The sequence below is a fragment of the Pinus tabuliformis genome, chromosome Q, assembly GCF_031772625.1.
Source record: "Pinus tabuliformis cultivar Carrire ecotype Pingquan chromosome Q, CPIR1, whole genome shotgun sequence".
NCBI classification, from domain to species: Eukaryota; Viridiplantae; Streptophyta; class Pinopsida; order Pinales; family Pinaceae; genus Pinus; species Pinus tabuliformis.
Genome location: NC_142296.1, coordinates 684,409,785 through 684,429,307, shown reverse-complemented (window position 1 = coordinate 684,429,307; position 19,523 = coordinate 684,409,785). Strand labels below are relative to the sequence as shown.

Below are 19,523 nucleotides of genomic sequence, written 5' to 3'. Positions count from 1 at the left end.
GATCTAAAATTCGTGAGAACAAAGTATTTCTCGTACAGAGATCGACTATATGGGCATTCACTAGATATCTCACCTTCCAAAAGAAGGATGAATCCAGAGGCTACCTAGCCCGATCACAGACTCTGCCTGAAGAAATAGAATGTAAACACTTCCTGAATAGTAGATCTGATGATCAACAGCTCCAATACCATGTAGAAATTTTGAATAATAAACACATATTCAACAGAGATTATCCTGATCATGTACTATTGCAGAATACATACACAATACATAAGCTCCTCTATGTTGATCATCAATTTACAGAAGCAAAAACATAACATGCGCACATAGAAGCATCAATCACACATATCAACACAGTATTTTCCCGAGGAAAGCATCTCGCTAAAAACCCCAACTATCTGTATATTATATTGATTGAGAACATGTAGCATTACATAGTCAATACTTCTCCCAAGTATCCAGCACTATCTCCACCTGTTACACACAATACAGCTCATATCTGATCTCCAAATCTCCTCCGCTGCTTGCCTACCTCCACTGCACAATACCTGCTGAGAATGAATGAGAATGGTTGAACCAAACTCGTTTTTACCTCAAGAGAATCACCCACACTGGGAATCACGTGAGCAGAGGCTATATTCACTTGGTATTGGCCCCATACTGTGCAATTGTCATTGGCATTACTCAATCCATGCATGTGCAAAATCTCATGCACAACTGATAGCAATCTCAACCTCTAACACCTGTCTCCACTGAACTGTACATGCACTGAGTTAACTGATGTATTCTTCAGTTGCATTATGAGTTAATAATTAGTGAATTAATTAATAACTAATTCACACAACTCATCACTTAGTCTATTGATCAGTTAGACTAAATACAACTAGTTCAACTAAGTCAAACTGAACACAACTCCATTAACTGCTCATCTAACTCCACAGAACTCAACCACATGAGTTCTAACTGATGTCCTACATGAAATAGCTCAACTGACCCACAAATAAAATGCATTTCCTTCTGACAGCTGCATGTGCCACATCTGTAGCTCAAACTGAAGTGCTCCAAGAGAATAAGATAAAGTTTATAGTCTAAATATTACTATGAGACAATAATATTTGACTTTTCTATTTTTGACTAACAGTCTAAAAATAGACTCTGATCACTCCTGCTGTGATCACTCCTGCTATGATCACTCCTGCTGTGATCACTCTTGCTGTGATCCAAAAATAGACTTTATGCCATAAATTGCTTGCGGGCCCACTTAGTGAAGGCAATTCCTTTCCACTAAGCTCCATCATCTTGTTGCATTCTCAACAAGCATTTCTTGTTGCACACTTTTCAACAGATGGAATCTTCACAGGTCCAAACACATCACTGTGCACAAGCTCTAATTTCTATTTCGTCCTCTTACCACCAGAGGGGAAACTCACCTGATTCAGCTTCCCATATACACAATTTTTATAGAAATAAAAATCCAGAGAGCTATTACTCATACCTTCTACAATACCTTTACCATGAAGTATTTGAAGGCCCTTCTCTCCAATATGTCCATGCCTTTGATGCCACAGCATGGTCTTCTCTCCAGTGACCACTAGATTTTCTCTCCACTTTCAAGAACCATAGAACTATTACACCCATCAATAACAGTCCTACCTTGTAGCTTGTACAGAGTTCCAATATGAACCCCCCACATCAATACCAGTGCTCCCCGAACCATTTTGCAGGTATCCTTCTCGAACACTATTTTTACACCTGCATCATCCAGCTTTCTTACAGAAATTAGATTTCTGGCTAATGCAGGAATATGTAGAACACCTAGAATCATTCTAACCCTTCCACCTTGTAACTTCAACTTTACTTTTCCACGACCAACAATTCTAGCCTTCCTGTCATCCCACAAGAAGACATCACCACCATCATATTTCTCATACTCGTAGAACCACTCTCTATGGGAAGTGAAGTGAAAGGATGCACCTGAGTCAATCAACCATGCCTCATGATCTACATGTGTACTTGAAGAAGCCAAGTACACATCCCCACCTTCATCTAAGGTGGTTTTCACCTCTGCAGAAGGAGCCTCATCAGATCCCTTTCCTTTTTCAAGAGCTTTAGATTTGCAATCCCTTTTAAAGTGGCCTTCCTTTCCGCATTTCCATTGCACCAACTTTACAAGTTTTCCAGGAGATTTAGATCTCCCTCTAGATTTAGATCTCCCACTCGATGACTTATCTTTGTTTCTATTTTGGGACTGTCCTGGTATAGACAAGGCATCACCATTCTCACTCTCCATATTTTTCCATCTCATTTCCCCCGTCAGCAAGGCTAAGACTATTTCATTAAACTGCAAGGCAGATGCATTGCTAACTATTGCAATAACCAGAATATCCCATGAATATGGTAGAGAACACAACGAACTGATGCACATATCTTCATCTGAAATTTTAATATCAACAGATTCTAACTGACTTACCACAGTATTAAATGCGTTCAGATGCTCTGTCACCGAGTCTCCATCTTTCATCCTCAGGTTTTACAACTTTTTCCGCAAGAACAGTTTATTCACCAGAGACTTAGATTGGTACAAAGTCCCTAACTTGTCCCACAAAGCCTTCGTCGTAGCTTCCCCTGATACATTCAACAATACTGAATCCGAGACACACAATCGTATTGTGCTCTTTTCCTTCCGATCCAACTTCTTCCATTCTTCATCAAACACTCCTGTTGGTTTAGTACCCGGATCTACCACGATCCACTGATCTTTATACACCAACAGATCCTCCATCTTGAGTTTCCACGACTCAAAACTCTAACCATTAAATTTATCAATCTCTATCTTTCCACTACTTGTCGTCTTCTTTCACCACCAGAATCAATCTCGCAGATCTCCCACTGAATAGGGTCTACCATAGGCCCGAGAAAAACCCCTCAGCAACAAAGGCATCCCCTTGAAGCCAAAATTTCTCCGATACCAAATGTAGGTTTTAACCCCGTACAGAAATTACCTGCATACGAATTCTAAAACACATAAAATAAATGATGCGAGAGCATAACACATAAAACACATATACACAAATATTTTCCCCTGGATCCCAAAACCGGGACTACCAACTTGATTTTTCATTATGTTCCTTTCAATGCTACAATACATATTTATACATGCCGAAGCATCCAATATTATGGACCAAAAAACCATCGCATCCAAAACCATGGACTAAAAACCATGGACTGGACCCCATAAAGTGGGGTTACGGGTGCCCCTCAAACCCCCTGTGACCTCCCCCCCTCTAACCCCCAATTAACTACGTGGGCTAGTCGTGGAAAGAATATAACACAATCCAACACTATATTCTTCTTAAGTGTATTACATGATCTAGTAGGGGTAGCTTTCAGGGCTATATCTAAGGCTAACAACCTTTTATTTTCAAGAAAATTTTCTTCATAATCATTGAGAAAATTATTTACATCACCCAAGGCGCCATAAGAAGACAGGTTACATACCTCAGATATCATACAATGAACTAATTTGGTTATTCTTCAACAGTGCATTGTGGATGCTTCATTGATCTGGATCTTGGCAGGATACCCCCAAGATCTAAAAAATTGAAATTCTAGAGGAAAAGAGGAGAACACACAATAAGAAAACCACAAAGAAACATTTTTTTGTTAAAACATATAATAACTATAAAGACTACATTATGGTGAACAATCTATCCTTTTACAAAATGTGACTTGTTACTTATAGCCTTTTTATGTTATAATACCACAGGTAAATTCCATGGGTAGGTAAATACCATGGGCGAATGAATACCATCAGTTGATGTCACATACAATACCATGGGAAAATTCCATGGGTGAATGAATACCATGGGTGGATGCCACTTACAATACCATTGGTAAATTTCATGGGTGGATGAATACCATGGGTAAATTCCATGGGTGGATGAATACCATGGGTAGGTACCATTTTCCATTCAGATCATTCCTCCCTCCTTAAGAAGAAAAGGTCCCCATTGTGTGAATTTCCTTCATTAGAAGACTTTGTTGAATATGAAGAGTCACTAAAGAGAATGGTTTTGTGTGGTTAACCCATAACCGTGATCAACGAAGATCCAAGGATAGAGATACCCTATAATGCTTATGACCAATTGTGATACTGACAGTGTGCAACCTAAAAAATGGAATTCAATAAAGTGTGGATTTTTGGAGTGTGGTTGACAATTAATGTGAAGATAAATAGGAGTTAAAAAGACACCTTTTTATCGCTCGACAGTAGGGTGTTGACATGGCGATTTTTTGCTATACCAACAAGGGGAACTAACCCGACCATAGACCCCAATTAGGCCTGCTTTCATTTGGAATGGCTAGTTCCAACGAGTTTTAAGGGACCCCGTGAATTGTAATAGGTGTTGAAATATTGCTTCTGGGAAGAAGACTTCAATTAAATCAACAAAATAAAACAACTAACCACTATGTATTAAATCCTATCTACACTACTTCTAACTACTCTAATCTAGTCCTAATTATCTTAATCTATCCTACAGGAGCAAAAGAAAAGGAGGTTAAACATCATATATAAATCCCAAGTCCAAATGAATCAATTACTGGTCCACATAAGAACAAGGCTATATTAAATCCTAATCACAATGCAATTTCTTATACAGGAATATACATTCCTTTCTATACAAATGACACTTACAACTGATGTTTAACAAAGGCTAGAATCAGCAACCTTCCATGAATTATCAATGCTATTGAATTAAATTCGAATAACCAGGAATAACCATGAATAGTTAGCTATCAATGTGCACAAAACAAATCACATTTGTCTTCATGCCAGCAACAACACATTCATTCTAAACATACTAGATAAAAGGGAAACAAATTGGAAACAACAGGCTCCTTCTTGAACCAAATAGTCCTCTTTATTCACAATAAATCAAAGATTTTTTATCCAAACAAAAAACCTTTCTCTCCTATATGGAAATAATATCTATGCCTCAGGCCTCAACCCTTCGTCTTCCCCTGTTCTTTTCAATATACCGATCTGAATAAATAGATGTAGAGCCATCGGTATCACTGCTGACACGTAGAAGGCATTTCCTGTCACTGGAGCGCTTCATTTCCTGGTGAAATGAATAGATGTTGATTAGAGGATGATGACTATGTCACATCTCTTCATGATGAGATCTGGGGTAGTTTCACTTTAGGCATACACAAGCAACGCATGGAACTCAACCGACAACGCCTAAGGCTGCTTCTTTGAATGGAACACATCCGCTCATGCATCTTTCATCTAGAGCCATACTTGATGCCTATGCACCTGTCCTTCAACCTTGCCTGCCTTCTCTCAGTCTCAAATATGTAATTACATAGATTTACAGTGCTTAGAATGAAAAAATAATGTTGCACATGGCTTTACAAGACCCAAAAACCCCTATCTGGGCTCTTGTTGGGATCAAAAGGGAGAAAAATGCATCAAATTGTGGCTTTCGAAAGTTTTTTTGCTAATTGTTGTACAATCTATCAAACACACCTATCTGTCATACATTTTCCACCCTTATGATGCCCACCGAGCCATAAACTCTCCTAGAGCCAACAATGTTCGTGTCGAAATTAGTGCAATTTGTTGAATCATTAATTAGACCAATAAACTCCATACTCCAGATTTAAGGCCCCTCCTTTGGTCACGTGGCACATGTAGCCGAGGGCTGGTCTAGCTGTTGTTCCCACCATTTTGTGCCTTCTGCCAGTGGTTACGGTCATATGGATTCATGGGTCCGGGGGCTGGGGATAATTTCTTTCCCCCGCTATTATAGCAGCATATTCCTCCACAGTGGTTACATGCAATCGATACGACTGGGGCTAGGGCCCAAATCCCTGCACCTCCTACCAAGTGCTCAGTCGTGCTCCAGTGATATGTTATGTGACCAAGGCCTAGGGCCAGTCCCCCCCCACCCCCACCCCAATAGCACTTTTTGATAGTTTCATGGTGTGACTCATGAATAGGGGTCAGGGCTAACTCCTGGCCCCTCTTCCCCATAGCAGATTACATTAAACTTTAAATAAAAGACTTGACCATAGTGTTAGCACTCAATTTTCCCAAGGCTAAGAAAGGAAACCAAAGAGGTAACTTTAGACCAAATTTAGACTTGGAAGCTAGCCCTGCCAAATCAGAGAGGGCTCTCTCTAAAATCAACCTCACATCCAATGGAAGTGACTGAAGAATACTAGGGTTTTAGGCTAGTTATTAGCTCAATAGTGTTTTGATTTAGGTTTTATTGGATATGAAGCAATAGGTTTAGGAACCAAGGACAAATAGATTAAAATATCAGTTGCAGTCATTTAAATGAGGAAATATAGATGTAATCAAGTACACAAATGGATTTTTCATAGTAGCATGGTGATGAGGAAATCAGATTAAAGGAACAAAGTGAGTATACATGCATGAATTCACTTGTTTGGAAGATAAAAACACTTAAATGATAATCTCAAACAAAACAAAGCATCTCTGGCACTGAATTCTATTTAAAACTTAAGAGATTAACATGATAGAAACAATGGATAGCTGCTAGAAACATCTAACAAAAAAATTCATAATAGTAATTGAAGAAGACAATGTCACTGACCATAACACATGAATCACAGAAAAATAGCTGCAAAAATATATTAATTCTGCCAAAAAATCAAGTACACTAGTTCCAAAATGTCAAAGCTTTAAGTATCCAAAATTTTTCAATATGAAATTCATGAAATATAATCAATTAGCTCATCCCTAGACTAAGGGAGTCGAGCTCAACCATCTCCCTAAAGATAGAAACAATTGCATTAAATTTGGCACTCCCTGCTTGTCATAGGGACCAAATTTATGAAAATAGGGGTCAAATATTAACTCATATCTCTTGAATCATGACATCTATTACAAACATGAAGGAGGTTTTTGTATATTAGCTTGTTTTTGAGAAAAAGCTCTCTCATGTTTCGCATATTCATCTCCATCTCCTCGTAATAGGCACCAAAAAATCATGACTAAAACATGAAATCATTAACTATTTAAATCTGTAAAACTATGTTGTAAAGATCCATTCAAGTATTCCAATCCATGACACTTGTGAAGAAACTGAAATATTTTTTTAATATTTGGCTTGTTCTTGACAAACACCTCCTTGGGTTTCTCAAAATTCCTTTCCATCTGTTAGAAAAGAGTGCCAAAAAACAATGACTAAAACAATAAAACAAACTCAAAATTTGATTTTTTGAACATAAACCTATAATCTCGCTACATATCTCCCAAGTCATAATACATGTGGATAAAATGAAGGAGGGTTTTTTTCTTTGGTCTTTGGTTGACAAAAACCACTTTCACATTTGTAAAATTTATGTCCATTACTTCAAAAACTGATTTTGAAGTAAAATTGTCCCTGTGTGCAGCAAATGACCTCGAAAGACCCATGAGATTTTCTGATGATACTTTTGATGATGACCATGACCTTAGGCTTGTGATGAGAGTATCATATATATTATACATTTAGAAATTTACAAATTCTTCCTCTAAAGTTAGAAAATTGTTTATTTTTTAGTCATTAGTGAATACTTGCTAGTTTTTCAAGTTATTAGGGATAGCAGGTCTGTGCCTAACCTCAGTAGTGTACTGATGGTTAGGTTGAAATGGTAAGTTACAAGTGCTGGAAAACATTGCTAAACTGTAAGCCTACATATTGTGTTTTCTTGGGATGACTGCAATCTTAGTTTCCAAAAAGGTATTCAATATTTCGACAACTATTCCTCTATAAAAACTTAATCTAGGATCTTTGGTCATATATACAACATTGATTTGTTTAATAACCAACTTAGAATCTCCCATAATAGAAACTCTTATATCTCCTAACCTTTTAACCAATTTGAGACCTAAAATAAGTGCTTCATACTCAACCATGTTGTTAGTGCATTTGAAATTCAGTATGTAGGCATGGCCCTCTGAGTGATCATTCTCTAAATTGTAAATCCACACTCCTGCTCCTGCTCCTAATTTGTTCACTGATCCATCAAATTCAAGATGCCGTAGTATTTCATGTTCATAATTCTTACTATCTAGGGGAACAAAATCTTCTTTGATTAAGGTATCTTGATCATATTTTTTATCTAAAAGCTCTTGAATTTGGACAATTTGATTTCTGCTGCAACTGCAATTTCTTTTGGTTCTAAAGTAATGATGTTTGAAGTATTTTCTTGGTTTGGTTCAGCATTGTACATAATGAAAGAATCGATGTCAGAATGCATGGAATATAGAGGAAATTTTTGAGGCCTCTCCTGGCTAATCACTACATACATCATTAGGGTCTCTCTATACAGTTTGTTAGGATGTCCAAAAACTAAAATTGTGGGATATGACATGTCAAGTTGCAAATATCCTTAGAGTTTAGGCCCCCATGATTTAGACAACAACATGCCATATTTAAGTGGTATATCAGGAACAATTATGTCCATAAGAATAGTCTTAGCAGGGTATTGTACTAGGGAAACGCACAGGTTTTGATCAGCCCTAGGCACTTTACTTGACTTGAATCAAATGAAAACAGGTCCTTGTAAGGCCTAGTGATATTTAAGTTCAATTTCTCCATAACAGATTTAGGAATTAGATTGTGTGAAGACCCAGAGGCTAGCATAGCATTGTGTAGGATTTTATCATGAATGTTAAGGCTAATGTAAAAGGGTGGTATCCCTCCTTCCACTGGTTTTCCATTAACATCAGGACCAAGAATAAGCTTAGGCTAATCATTAAATAAGTTAACAGAGTCTTCATTCTAAACAAAGTTTAAGGATTTTCTTATTTGAGATTTGTAATTTTCATGTTTAATCAGCTCTGTTAAGGGAACCGATATTTTCAATTTGGCCACCTTTGCTCCCAAATTGAAAGGCAAAGGGGATTCTCTGTTTGAGTGTTTGGAATTTTAATAGCAAGGTTTGGAGCAGGTTGCTCTTCTTTTTCTACGTTTGAAGTCTTTTTCTATGGATTTTCTAAGGTGATGTTTGGAGTTTCTTCCACTGTTTCCTTTGAGGGGATTGAGGTGGATGGTTGATTATCAGGGGGTTGGTCATTGGTTATATCTAAAATTGTCAAACCAGAAGGATTCTGATTTGGTCTAGAGAGGATTCAGAGAGTTTGGTAATTGGAACTGCTTTAATTTTCTTAGGTTTGTTTGGTACTGCTTTCTTGTTTTGGTCAGGAGTGTCAATGTTCTTCTTACTCCTCAAATTCTACTGTTTGTGCACTTTGAAGATAGCAGAATCATATCCTTTCTTGTAATCGAATGATTCTCCGAATTGGGTCTATAATTGTTGAAGCATGTGTAATTCTTGATCATCTTGAGTCAAAAAGACAATTTCCTCCTCATCTAATCCCATTAAGTTAATTTGTTTGTCTTGTTCAAGGTCTTTTGAATGGGAAGTTTCGTCATAGTTTTCTTGAAAAGGTGGCATAATATTCTGATCAGGCCCATTTTTTCCAATATTTTGATTTTGATTCTTTCTAAAGTTTGGATTTCTCATTGGAGGTGCCTGTTGATTATCCCAATGAGGCTTTCTTTCAATGTTCTCCATCCTATCCATTAGCTTTTCCATTCCTTTGGCTAGGGCATCATTTTAAGGTCAAAGGGTGAGGCTTCATCTTTCAAGGGTGCTCTTCTTTCATTCCTAACCCTAGCTTCTTTTGCTAGCAAGTTAGCTTCAACACTAACTGCTACACTCTGCATATCTTCTAGAGTTGGAGGGTTTCTCTCTCTAAGCTGGAATTCCATATCAATGTCAAACCCATCAAGAAACTTTATCAGATAAGCTAGGTGGGGGTCTAAGGTCGACTGGAATTGCATTGTATATATTGTTAAATCTAGTACAGTAGTCCTGGACTATTTCATTTGGCCCTCTCTTGATGTTTTCATATTCTAAAAGGATTTGAGGAGGATTCTTTTTCTTTTCCCATCTATTTAAAAATTGCTGGTAAAATACTTCTAAACTATCTATACTATTAGTAGGTAAAGATCTAAACCATGTTCTTACATCGCCAGCTAGAGTCTAAAAAAAAAAAGTCTCATTGGACATCTCCAAGATCAATTTCATGTAATTCAAAATAATCTATCGTCTTTCTTGTGTGTTGCGATGTTGTATAGGTTCTTATTCCATCAAATTGGACAATTTTGTTCTGGTATTCTTGTGGCATGGCACCCAGTGGAGCAGGTAACACAAGAGGGGCATATCTATTTTCCATGGCTCTAAGTTGGGCAGGACTAAGAAGGGGAGTTTGGGTTCCCGAGGATGATATAGTGGGTAATGGAGAACTGGGAGTAATAGATGTTTGATGGGTAATGATGGGCTAGTGGGGAAGTGAAGGTATAAATGGAGATGAGGAATAAACTTTGGAGATGGAAGGGAATAAAGGTGAACTATAGGAAGTTGAAACTATTTCAGAAAGCTCAAGGATATTAACAGTAGTAAGGGATGACTGAGGGGAATTTAGAATGTATTGATCAATTGACAAGTTTTCCCTTTGGACTTCAAGTTTTGCTGTAAATTCTGGATCTAGAACTATGTCATCAAGTGCACTCTCAAACCTGGTTCTAAATAGGGAAAGGTCAAAAGACTTGTCAAAGGGGAGGTCTTCAAAAAAACCACTCATCCGGGAAGGAATCTACTTTAATTGAAGGTGTAGGACGGACTAAATTTTCTTGTCTTCTGGATATTCTTGAAATCAGATTAGGATCATCAAATGCTTGGGGAGGGTTTGGATCAGGATTTTCCCTAGTATAGTGAGTTCTCATTGAAGCGAGAGTTTCAAACTTTTCTAGTTACTTCCTTTTTATGAGATTTTTATAAATAACTTCTAATAAACCCTTCAAGAGGCTTGAAATAAACTATTGAAATTTCTCAAAGGTTTATTAAGACTGAGGGTTTGAGTGCCTAGTATGGTCGCCACTATGTTATCACTCAGAAGTCTTCCCTAGAATTTATCGAAAGAAGGAATAATCCGAGGTAACCACAAACCTAATCTTTTAGACTCAGATTCTAGCCAACCTAACTCTAGAGAGGGCTCTCTCTTTATAATTTAACTTTGTTTTTTATTATATTTTAGGCTAGTTCTTAGTGTTCATAAGGATTTTGATTTTGATTGAACGTTGGGTGGTGGAATTCTTGGAACAGATGGATAGAGTTAGGTCTTTAAGCCATTGGGCTATGGATTCAATCAAAGGATAGCTTAACTGGACCAGATCATTAAAGGGATTGTTTATAGGGCAGGCTAGCAAAGCAAAAGGCAAATCTTCAAAGGGATGATCGATGGAATGATTCTAACCAGGGTAAAAGGGCAATGAAGAATCCTTAGACCGGGATCAGAATGAGTAACAGAAGGTGATCATAAACAAAAAGAAATTAAGAATTCTTTGCTACATAGGCCACAGCGGAAAACTATGGAAGTAAGGGAGCATTTAATAATTCCCTAGCTAAGATAGTTTAGCAGAAACCATTAAGAAGGTAAACAGTCAAGACAGAGTGCATTAAAGCATGTTCTAAAATATCATTCCTAGTTTACCATTTGGATTTCATAGAAATACATATGATTATTAATAAACATAAGGAAAAACAATAATACACATGAGAGAATACTTATCTAATTTTCGCTTTACACAAGAATCCTGTAAAATGTCTAAACTTTATTCCATGATCCAGCAAGCCAATCCAGTCTTGATACAATAGCACTATGATTTTAGATACCAGTTTACAGAAATGTCTTTGAATCCACCCTAAATACTTTGAAATTTGAAGTATTAATACAAAAAAAATTACAAAATATCTCATAACAGTTTGAGAATTAATTTAGGAAATCAAAGTATCTTCAAGCATGATGATAGAGACAGATGGAAAACTGCATCATGTTGTCCCTTTTTTTGTGATAGTGCTAGTTGTTTGCAGTTGAACTTGAGCCCTTTTAGGTTGGCTGATATGTGTATGTTGGAATAATATTTGTCTTTGGTTTTTAACTGATTCTCTTTAACCTGTTACTCTTTGACCCTGTTTACTTTTTTCATCTAGCTTCCATTTAGATTTATTGTGATAACTTATAGTAAATTTGTCATCTTTTCCCACCATTCATCTTCAGGTAATTTTACTTTGAGCATCCTTCTATCTATCTTGTCTTCCTCAATGTATTCGGAAAATTTTTGTTTGGTGACAAATAAATGTTTCACCTCATGCTCTAGGAAGAATAGATTTTCTAAAGTATCATATAATACTTTCCCTGTTGGCAATGCTTTGACTCCTGAAGTGCTTGGCTATTCCTTAGATAATTTCTTTAATATGTCAACATAGTCCAATTAGGTCATAAGTTTGTCATGGATGACCATGGGACTTGGAAGGCCTTTATCCCTCAAAATTTGAAATTTTGTCATGAATCTGTCAATGCCAACCTGCATGTTATGGCATTTTTCCTCCAGTTTAAGCATAAGGTTTCTTTTAGAAAGAATCTTTTTGATTTTAATGATGGCTTCAGTTCTGTCATCCACACCAAGCTCATTTAGTTCATGCATGTTCTTTCTATTTAAGAAATAGATGAATCGATTAGCATCCTCAAGCTAGTCTCCTAGTTCTTCCTTTATCTTTTGAATCGTTTCGATGGCCACTTTCACTAGTTCTATTTGCTCAAATATTACTTGAATTGATGGCCAAATATCATTGACAGAGTCAATGACATTGACCCAGAGCATCTCCTTAGTTTGTCCTAGTGGCATCTGCAAAGTTAAATCTTTTTCAAGGACCTTTATCTTCTCACCCATCCTTAGGGATTTTTGTGCTTCTTCTTTCTGTTGTATTTAGGCAAGCTTACAGTCAGTTTCTAATATTGTCACTTTCTCCTTAAGCCTCTTAAGCTCTATTTCCTGGATGGACATTTCCTCCATGGCTTTCACTAACTCTGCTATCTTTTCTGTTGAGGTACCTGCAGTTGTAGACTCAGTTGTGACTGGCAGTGCTATAGTAGGTGGAGCTGTTGGTGCTAAAGAGGCTGCCAATGTTGAAGGGACTGTAGTTGTTACTGTGGAAATGGCAGCTGTGGAAGTAGTGGCCATTTCACTCTGTGTGGACTGAATCAGTGTGTCCATTTCTTTCTCTATTTCTTTCAATTGATAATTTAGCTTTAGGACCAAGTCCATAAGCTCTTCTTGTCCTTTTTGTGTTTCCAGGACTTCCGTTGTTTGTAGATGATGCAATGGTGGAATTTTGAGTTGCTTCTTCAAAGAAACTATGTCATCATTCTTCTTCTTGATCAGTTTTTCAGTGGCCTTCACATCTTTGGGATCATGTCCCAACTCAATGATTAAGTCTTATAAGGACTTGATTCTGGTGTCTTTTGCCTATGAAGAGGCCTTCTCCAATTGCAACTGAGCTGATATATTATTCATGGAGTTCTACAATTGGTGAGTTGTGTTGGCTTTCCCTATCAAGGTGGAGTAAATCATCTCCCCTGTCTATTTTTGCAACTCAATCTGGTCAATAGGATGTATGTCCTTTGCCAGCACTTCAAAATCTATCTTCTGGAAGTTGGCTTCATGAATGTCATTTTCATTTTTCCTTCTTTCACATCATAGGCTGACATCAGCCTTGTTTGGTTGGTAGGTGCCATCTTGAGGTACTGTGCATAAGTCTGGGCCTTTAGCCCCTCATTCCTGGATTTGATGTCCTTGTACCTTTCTCTGATATCTTGATCTTTGTCTGCTGGCATCCTAAATGAGGAAACTTCAACACTCTGTTTCCTCTACAGGCCTACTTCTTTCTTTATCTGTGCTAGTGGCCCCCACTGTTTCTTCTGTGAATTCTTGCTCTGAAATAGGATTTAACCTCTGCCTTTTGACTAGGATGGTTTCTGCATATGTTTGTATGGTTTCTCTACTTGATGTAGTGGCCTCCTCCCTATTCCTTTTGAGGTTCTTCTCCTCATTTAGAGGATTTGGTAAGTTAGGGGGAGTACTCATATTGGGCCATTGTGTACCTTTTTGAGTCAATTCTTCTGATAAGTCTAGTTGTTCTAACTCTTCTTGCACATGGGACTCTTCTTCTGCATGTTGTTCACTGTGTGCCTGTGATTCTCCTTGTGCTTGAGATTCTCCTGGCACCTGCAGGAAAGAACCTTCATCAAGCCTTTTCTCTAGATCAATTAGTACATTCTCAATAGTAACTTCAGTGCTATCTCTGTCCACTAGAGTATTGTCCACCCATTCTAATTGATTTGCATATTTCTCTATTTCAGGGATTCGGTGGTGAATATAGGGAGTCATCTTATTTTTCTATCTTCTGTTGAAGATGAAGTCATAGGGGTCATATCTCCACATGAAGATTTGTTTTAGTTTGAGTCTCTGATGGATTTCTTCTGCTTCTCTTCTAGCTTCTCTACTATTGCATACAAAGGGGCTTAGTTGATCCTTGATTCTCAGTTGGGCATTCTTTTTGGCTTTGACAAAATGCACCTCATTTGAGTTGATTATTTTCTTGTAGTACTCCAGAGCAGATAACCTCATTGGGAGGTATCTGGGTAACTTATATGGGGCCAACTCACAGCCATAGATCCTAATTTCTGTGTGATTTTGGTACAAGTACCAATCTCCCACTTTGTTTTGTTTTGACAACTGCAAGATCCTCCTAATGTATGAACTGATTCTTGGAGGAGGACTTCCTACCATCATGGTCACTGCTGGATGTACAAAAAGATCAATGAAATCTGTGTATGGATATGGGGAATCATGATTATGTATCAAAGGAGTCCAAAAAATAACTGACCTAGGATGATCTTTAGTGTCAAGCTTTTGGAGAGTGAATGGGAACTTTTTAGTTTGATAGTATAAGAAAAGGTAGTACAAAACTGAAGAATACATAAACACTCTTTCATTATTCATTCTCAAAAATTGTTCATGCATCCTATTAGCTATGTATTTGGCATAATCATACATGACAGTAGGGGGCTGTCTTGAAGTAAAAATGGACATGAAGGCTAAAATGATTTCATCTAAGTATTCACTGGTGATATAACCTAAAACACAAGAGATCATTGCTACTATATCCTGACCAAATGGGGAAAATATGGTAGCCCAATATGGAGGAGGCTCTGTTGGGACATGCTTTCCCTCCCTGATGAAGGTCTGAAGCATTTCAACAATCTTGGCAGTGGTAAGCTTGGGAAATTTGTCTAGTAGGACTCCAATTGAAATAGGGGTTAATTTCTGCCCTAGTTGTAATTATAGCATTTCATTGATTGACTCAGCAGTGATGGTGAAAAGTATGGTTTGGTTAGGGGACATCACTGCTCTTTGACTAGGAATGTAGTTTGCATGGCAATAATGAATGATTTCATGGAAAATGTGCACCTCAGGGAATTGATACTTGGGCTAATTAGATTCCCACAGACCTATTTTATCAGCTCGTTTTAGGTATTGGTCTCTGTATCGACAGTACAGTTTGATAGGGGATTCAAGGATAGAGGTGTCCTTGATTTGGAAATATTTATCAGCAAGGGGAAGGTGATCCAGGTCCAAGTGAGGAGTAGTAATTGACCTGACATCCATGGAAATAGGGGTAGACATTCTTAGTTTTATGGATTTAAGAATGGGGGGGGAAGTAAATTTTCAGTTTTTGAGACAATAGGGGTTCAATTCCAGGTGGGTTTTATGCTACTAGAGCTCCCTTTAATTTCAATTAAGAAAGCTTTAGAGACTGGTTCATAAATTAACAAGGCTTTCAATGGATTCTATTTTAAATACCTAGAATTGATGAAAACTAGGTCTGAACTGGTTCACTGGCGATTTTGAACGATTGAAAGGGCTTCAATTAGGCTGGAAGGCAATCTGGGAGCTTTTGGCATCTTCAGAGTGCAAGTGTACGTGGGTTGACGACTTTCAACATTCACAGGCGCGTGCATGGAAGCTTGCAGTTAAAAAACAATAAAATAATGATTTGGGGCTCTTTTTCAAATTTATGCGCAAAATTCAATTTGGCGGGTACAGGTGAATAGTAGTGGTTTGTCACATAGAGAGGTGAATAGTGACAGTTTTGGCAGGTAGCAGGCTGGCGGTAAGAAATTTATTTTGCACAACTTTTGGGCACTTAGTAGTATTGGGGGGAGGCCGCTTGATTCCACTCATCGAGCGCCACATCGCCTTGGGGGCCTAGTGAAAAACAACCCATTTCGGGCGGGTATTGTTCGGATTTCAGGCCCTTCCGAAATCAACGTGGGTCGTCTGATGGGGATGGGGGAGATCGTGCAGTGATCGGGCGCGGGAGTTGCAAGGAGGGTAATGGAGGGGCCCGAGGGTCATTTAAACGAGGCAATTTTGAGTTTAATGAGGGGTTAAGGCGAGGATTAATGCATTGGGCATGATTTGATTGGCTTTGACTTTAATTAATCACAGATTGATTAATTATGTCCTTTGTCGGGGTTCGAATATAATATAAAGTCTATGTTTCAAACTTCGGGATAGGGGTATTAATATTAAGGGGGTTTAATAAAATATATGGGAAAGGGGTTTTTTGGGGAATTACCATATAAATAATGTTAATAGTTAATATGAAAATTGCAGGGGATAAATGAAGTGGCACCAATCATAATGTATTTTTGTGATTTCATTCTCTTTTTACATAGAGACATTACAACATAAGTTAAGTGCATTTTGTCGGTTTTTTCATAAAAAGGGGTATCTATGGGGGTGATTGCTTTTCCTTAGGGAAATGGTGTTTTAACCCTAGGAAAAGGGATTTATTATGGAAAATTAATGAATTGAAAGGGTGAATGTTTATGAGGGGTTTTTAGTACTTAAGATCTATAAGTCATTGGGCTGAGGGTCCAGTCCCTCCAAAAGTCAAAGAAATGCTCTGAGCCCCTTTGACTTTAAGATTTTGGGTACTTGAAACTTATTTTGGGAAATTAATTAAATAAAAGGTGAAATGAGTGAGGAAATTAATTAATTTGACTTTGTGAATTTTATGTCAATCCAATTTCTCATTCATACTTATAACTTTCATGATGAGGGTGATAAATATGCTTTTGTGTAACAATCATCACAATTGTGCAACCTTTCTTCTACTTATCCACCTACTCATCCTACCATTTTTTACTTCTCTTTATTAGGGTGCATTTAATATAGAAAACCCTTATCAAATATTTTCTTTTCTTTACAATGGCAATCTAGCTAAATCTAACCTTATTACATCCAAGGGCTCAGATTAAACAGTTGAGCTCCTTTTTATTTACTCTACCTAATCTACTTATCTGCCAAGATTACACTGTTTGGTCAGATTTTATTCTCTATCTATAAGCATGAAATAGCCAAGTTTAAACATTTTGACTATCATGGATTGTGGAATAGGTTACAAACTGCACACAATCATTTATTTTGTACAAAAAGTAAATAGTAGTGGAATTTTGACTTGCACACTTTCATGGTCTTTTCTTTCTTGGGTTCATATTTTTCATCTTTGTTGACCTTTTTTATTCTTTTTGTCCTTTGATTTTTCTTTTAGGACATACCCTCTTTATATTTTTTTTATTTTTTGAATATGGAAAACTTTTGCAGAAAACAAAGGTATGTACATATTAAAGGTTTAATCTCAACCATTCAAAAATTATGACTCCTATTGGTATAGGAACCTAACAGAACTGAGAGTCTAATGCCTCACCTTCCGATCCTTCCGAGGATCCCTTCTTGGACTTCTTTGATGGGCAATTAGTCGTATAATGTCCCATCTCAATTGACGTATGATATGAATTCGATTTGCACCTGCAACCGTGAACTTCAAACTTTGAATTATCTTCTCTGTATACTGTTCGCTGCTCCGATAAACTTGGCTCTAATACCATGTAGAAATTCTGTCTAGAAATCCAGCTCTATAGATCTGCTACAAGTTAACCCGTTAATGCAATATAACCAAAGAAAAATACTTTAACTTAATTCTACAATCAATTTGCAGAAGCTTAATTGTTTGATCAAGAATGAGCTGAACACATATAACCAGAAGAAGAATCAATGCACATGAAACACAGAAAATACTCAGCGGAAAGAATCAGCTAAAAACCTCACTATCTGTATTATCATACAAGGTGGAAATACATAATAATTATACAAAGCCTTAGCTCTAACAGCTAGCCAACTCTCAGTACAATCCTCCTGGATGCTCACAGGCAAACAAGGCTTCTCACAAACCTTCTCCTCTTCCCTCCAAGCTTTATAATTCCTTGCGCAGTTTCTCCTAGGTGATCCAATTGTTACCAAGTGTATCACTGATCACTCACACTAATCTTACACCCTGTAAAACTGCGCACATCTCAAGGAATTAATTCCTTCAGCATGCACAAGTTTTGTTTATAGAAAAATTCATGCAACTGGTAGTACACTGTTTCTATCTTTAATCTCAATTAGGTCTTTCTCTAAATAGACATGCATGAGTTACTAATGAAAGAATCTTCAGTTATCTAGAGTACACTAGTTGGATGCATGCATGCATTAACTAACTGAACTAACAATTAGTTCCTCAAACATTTTGGAACTAATTTAACTGGACTTAACTCAGTGAACTGAGCTAACTAATTACAACTCAAATATAACTCATCCTTATCTCCTTATTTAAGGGATAATTGTTGCATGACTTCAAAAAGACTTCCAGCTTGAATTTCTCCAACTAATTAATTCAAGATGAATTATTTAATTATTTTTCAAATAGCTGGTGAGACTAAATTCTCATTTTAATTCAAGGACAAATTAAAATTGTAATATTATTGTTGCCACATTTCAATAGTTAGAGAACCATCTATGCAGGTTTCTATTGATACCAAGCGATAGTCTCGCATAATATGCAATGGAGATTATGCCCATCTAGGACTGCAAAGTCAATCTCTGTTAAATAAGTTGGGTGGTTCTCTATTGCAGGGCCATGCTTCTGTTAGTGACCTGTACTCTGTTCAAAGGCTCATTGAAAGAGATGACTACTCATCCCTTAGTGATTTTAGCTACAAAACGTTGCTCAGTAAAATTAGTTTCGATCGCAGAAACTACACGCTTTGCTTACCAGAGGAAAAGCAAGGCGAGTTATCTGTCGGAGTCTTATATCTTCTACGAGGTGATCTTGAGCCACAAGTATTTCAAAGAGAGCGGCCAGGATCTTGGCTTGGCTAACAAGCATATCCAGTGTTATGCCCGCTTCATTCTCATCTGCCTCATGCTCAAGATAGGTTGTCACTATAGATAATTTCATGTATGGTCACAAAGGGTTGTATAAAACCTTGATAGTCTTTCAAGATTCATCCAACCAACAATGTCTGCAATCCATTGGAATCTGAATCCAATAGCCCAAGTTCACATATCGCTAGAACCTCCATATGTGTAGGTAATAGTGCATTCAATGTAGGTATTAACACATTCAACATTTGGGAGCCGCAGAGGGAGCATATGGTGATTTTATGCATATGGAAGCTGCAGGAATAGTGTATGAGAACCACAGAG

The 19,523-nt window shown here is 37.4% G+C and overlaps 1 pseudogene; it reads left to right on the top strand.

The window, feature by feature from the left end:
* Nucleotides 1-19,196, top strand: part of LOC149221402 (uncharacterized) — a 60,965-nt pseudogene extending 41,769 nt beyond the window's left edge.
* Nucleotides 19,197-19,523: the final 327 nt, after the last annotated feature.